The sequence below is a fragment of the Conger conger genome, chromosome 16 (genome assembly GCF_963514075.1).
Source record: "Conger conger chromosome 16, fConCon1.1, whole genome shotgun sequence".
NCBI classification, from domain to species: domain Eukaryota; kingdom Metazoa; phylum Chordata; class Actinopteri; order Anguilliformes; family Congridae; genus Conger; species Conger conger.
Window position 1 is genome coordinate 4401359 of NC_083775.1, and position 5000 is coordinate 4406358.

The 5000-nt window shown below is 46.4% G+C and overlaps 1 protein-coding gene across 1 annotated transcript in view; it reads right to left on the reverse strand.

The window, feature by feature from the left end:
- Nucleotides 1-4953: 4953 nt before the first annotated feature.
- elac2 (elaC ribonuclease Z 2) overlaps nt 4954-5000 on the reverse strand; it is a 19472-nt gene continuing 19425 nt past the window's right edge. The window contains exon 24 of the mRNA XM_061223826.1: nt 4954-5000. This exon is cut by the window's right edge and continues 639 nt beyond it. The gene's annotated coding sequence lies outside the window, so the exon portion shown is untranslated.

Genomic DNA, 5000 nt, shown 5'->3' on the forward strand with positions numbered 1-5000 from the left:
GGACCAGGAGTGAGGACCCCAGCACGCCCTGCGGCTCTCCAGGACCAGGAGTGAGGACCCCAGCATGCCCTGCGGCTCTCCAGGACCAGGAGTGAGAACCCCAGCACACCCTGCGGCTCTCCAGGACCAAGAGTGAGGACCCCAGCACGCCCTGCGGCTCTCCAGGACCAGGAGTGAGAACCCCAGCACACCCTGCGGCTCTCCAGGACCAAGAGTGAGGACCCCAGCACGCCCTGCGGCTCTCCAGGACCAGGAGTGAGGACCCCAGCACACCCTGCGGCTCTCCAGGACCAAGAGTGAGGACCCCACCTTCTTTTACGAAGGCCTTCATCTGTTATATGGGTTCTATCTACAACTACGCGATTATTCAACACTGAATTTGTAAGCCGTGTATTCATCTTCATCCAAGAAGATCGACCATCCTGAAGGTTTTCATTTCAACCCTAATTTGACAGAACTTATTCCACAAAAACAGCTCAAAGAGATCTCTTGAATGAACAATATGGGCGGCCTGTAGCATAGTGGTTAAGGTAAATGACTGGGACACGCAAGGTTGGTGGTTCTAATCCCGGTGTAGCCACAATAAGATCCGCACAGCCGTTGGGCCCTTGAGCAAGGCCCTTAACCCTGCATTGCTCCAGGGGAGGATTGTCTCCTGCTTAGTCTAATCAACTGCACGTTGCTCTAGATAAGGGCGTCTGCCAAATGCCAATAATGTAATGTAACAACAGAACACCGGTCAGATCCGGTCCAATTCTCATAAAGCATCGGTTATCCAAAGCTATGGACATCGGGACTAGATCACACGGTACGCACAGGCTGACGGCAAAGTTATGGGACGTCATAAACCAGAAATGAGGCACGATTGCAAGAGATATGTCAAGGAGCTATCTGAAGGGACAAGTGCAAGATGAAAGGGCCAGGTGAGGCTACAAGTGAAACGGGAAGGTGCTTGAAGATCAAGATACAATTGATACCAGAGAGTGATATGTGGGGCAACCCTGCAGAAGGGTCCAACCAATTACCTTACTTTGTTCTTCAGACAGCTCTAGAAATGATGTTGGTTCACTCCGGTACTTGAGAACGGTACAATCTTTGGGATACACTCGCAGTCTGCAGCTGTAGCTGGTGCCTATACAAATGTCTGATCAAGACATTAATGAGCCAATTAAATCATTACGAGCAGAAGTCGGCACAAAATCCTGAAGCAGATCGGCCCTTGCCGTGAACCCCTGAGTTAAAATAAATCAAAATAACGTGAAAACGTTGTTAAAAGTGCAATCTCTTGATATGGATGTTCATAGCGTTCGGTGAAATTACATCTATCGTATCGGAGAACTCAATATATAGCCCAGCCCAACAAATATCCGCTATCAATGGGCCATACGGTTTATCCAATTGGCTCACGTGCAAAAGAGATGCCAATCTCAATGCGACTTGTCTGATTCAATAAAGGTTCAATAAAATACATTTTCTTCTTTGATCCCCCTTTCCTTTCAGCCTGCCGTTGTGAAGGGTTGGGGGGGGGGGGTTGGGTTGGCCCCCGTTACGATGCAAGTCACGGACGTTCCACCTTCAGACATGTAATATTGATGATGGTCCAGCCAATCGGAACAGTCAAAGTCTCGACGAAGGCAGAGACAGAACTTCCAGTTCTGATCAGAGTACAGAACACGGCCAAGGGAATTCGCATATCGGTTTTTAGAATATATGAACGTATTCCATGGTGTCACTAAGCACAGACATTTAGCTGACATTTTTTTGTCCAAAGCGACTTAGAGTTGATTAGACTCAAGGGCCCAACAGCTGCACGGATCTTATCATGGCTACACTGGTGTGCGATCCACCAGCCTCCCAGGTCCCAGTGAAGCACCACAGCCACCAGGCTACAGGCTGATTTGATCGGCCAAATCAAAGTTACCCACATGCCCAGGAGTCCTGCGGGGGCACTGCGTCACGGAGCGCAGTGTAGCGCACGGACTCGGACAGCAGGGGGCGCTCCGTCTCGTCACGCAGGAGCAGCCGCTGCAGCCAATCAGACGCCAGCGACCTCCGCGAACCGCCGGCGGCCTGTCCTGAGACGCGGTGACTGCACAGCTCAGCCGGGCCCCTGCAGAGCGCACATAACTGTGCCCCCGGAGGCCGGGGTGCCCTCTCCCAAAAACGACGGAGGAAACCGTCGCGCCGAGACAGACTTACACACAAGGCAGGAGATCGCGAAACTGGGGAAACGTCACAAGACATAACAGAATACCGCTGCGACATTTCGGGACTTTCCCTATTGCACGTCACAGGACAATTATTTCCATAAGAATGGCAGCTAATCCCATACCAATGGAGACTAATGAACACAAACAACACAAAGATAAAACCCAAGATGCACAGCTTGTATAAGCCTTGGAGCAAGAGAAGGGAGAAAGAAAAAAAAATGGCTGTGTTTGTCTGTAATTGGATGGCCCTGGCCCAGAACACGCAGTGAGCATTGGCACAGTTATTTGGACAGTTTGGTGCAATCTCTGTTCTTTTGGCTCGGTAGTCCATGAGAGGTTAAAGTGTCCCCTTTCATTTGAGGGTATTTAGATCCCTATTACAATCGCGTAGACCGCATAGTCGCCCCGTCGTTGGCGAAATGGGTGAACGAGAGCCATCGGTTAAAAGTAAAGCGCTTTGGCTAAAAGTCAATTTACCGTTTGTCAGGCGCGAGGCTCAGAGCTCAGGCTGTCCGACGATAGTCAAGGACGCCATTTTGAGGCAGAGAAATCAGTCTTTGAACTGTGGAAATGCGAGTGCAGGGAGCTGCTAATGTGCAACGCGAGCAACACGGCGGTGAGCGCCGGCTCTAAAGAGATAAAGACGGGAGAGAGATTAAAACAGTCGCACACTCTCAGACTCCTCGTTCCACTTCTCACACCCACCCAGACAAAGGCACATCATCCAACAGCGTTTGAGGCCAGTTATTTATTATTTACCAAACTCAGAACTTTATAAGCTGTTGAGTTCACGATCCAACTATTTGAAGTCTGCAATATAGCAATATAGATTTTTTCCGTTTCTCTGCATATATATATATTTCATGCGCGCACTAATGTGTGCCGCCACAGACGGCTGACTGGCATCATTATCCAGTCTGTATGCGGCTTAAACATAAAAGGATAAATGATGGTGAAAGTAAAAAATGCAAAGGTGTGAACAGTTTGGTGTGTGTGTGTGTGTGTGTGTGTGTGTGTGTGTGTGTGTGTGTGTGTAGCAATGCCCGGTACAAATTATTAACTTTAGAAAAAATAATTAAAAGCCAGAAGAATTGGAAAGGATGGGGTTTTATATATTGTATATTTTAGTAACTGGCCCAGCAACAGTGGTGTGTAGGAACTCAATTGTTTTTATGATTGTTTCCTGGGGATTGTTAATAATAATAAACATAATTATTATTATTAAGGTTACGATTATTATTCTGGTTATTATGATATACGAACAGTAACAGCAGGTGCCTTTAAATATGAGTGATACCGTAGCAGCAGTCACTGAGCCGATCGCTGGTGTGAATTTTCTGCGGTCGGTAAAACTGGCCAGTAAAAGGATGGCAGATGTCCAGCGTGATTAATGCGAGAGTGTTTAACCTGAAGAGCTTTCCTGTGGTTTACGACCTCGCCATTTTTTAATACCCCGCCATTTTCGGAGATCTACATTTTCTTTTGATTACCTCTCAGAATGGCCATTGCGCTCTCTGAAATATACAGCTATATATGATGCTACACTGAATAAAAAGGTGATTAATAATACCGTATCTCTCTGTATCGCTTCAGAACTTCATTTCTACTTTTAATTTAAGTTACCCATTGAGTTGATTTCTAACACTCTGGGTCCACCCAGCGGAAGCGTGCGGTAACTGCACACACTGATGCAAGTTCAGAATGGAACAAAAAGTTTAAAATCAATAAGAAGTAATAAAGGCACACTTCTAAAAGCCCTACAGCTTGCCTGTGCGGTTTTAATCAATCGCTGAGATTACATTTACCGGAACCGGTTATCATCGTGCACGTTATTTTCAATATTCTTTATTGCAGTTTATTAAATATGGTTAAAAGCCTGATTTGATTTGAAGGGAAAGCCACAGACCAATTTGATTTGCATGTCATCATTATACTCACACGTAAATTATGGCGAAATTCACAATCCCCATCACCAAAAGAAAATCGGGACTATTTGGGAGGATGAACTTTGAAAACCACGTAACCAGCCGCACCGACCGAACTTTTGGGAATCACAGGTTGTCTAAGCGGAACGGTCAGAGTGCAGTAGCGGAAAAAGAGATAAGCGTCTGTGTGGCGAAACGCAGGACTCGTTCCAATTACTTATTTTTCTCCACTTTTTTCTTTTTCTTTCTCCTTTTCTCGACCCTAGCTCCACCCATCGGGAGAGGCTAGGAAAAGATGAAAGTACGAGAAGACGGAGAAAACGTGAATTGAGCAAATGGAACGTCCTCGCTCCTTCAAACCTCAGTTCAAAGCCACGTCCGTTACAGACCTGGCAGATGGGGAGAGGAGGACCCACAGGTCGACCATTTATGAGTCACCCTTTAGAAAAAAATGGTTTCCTCCCGAGAAAGGAAAGTTCTGGAGTTCTTAGAACTTCTACTTCTAGCTCCAAGAAGGAACATTTAAGAAGTTGCGACGTCCTTAAAGATGGCGGAGCTCGATCGATTTTCGAGTCAGGAAAGGAAAAATTTAGAGACAAGTGACTGGAATGAGCCGCCAGAATCGATCGCAACGCGGCTTTGGCGACAGTAACAGGCAGGCAGCGTGCCATTCATGAGAAGACGTCTTTCCATTTGTCCCCATCCACCTTTATTGTAAATAACTACTGCGACTGCAGTACTTTACTTGTCCTTTGTGAATTACAGCATACACCTGACAATCGTTTAAAAAACCAAAATCATTTTCAAAGGAGAACAGCTTTACGTCAGAGTATTTATTTATATAAGTTTTTGTGAACACATTTTC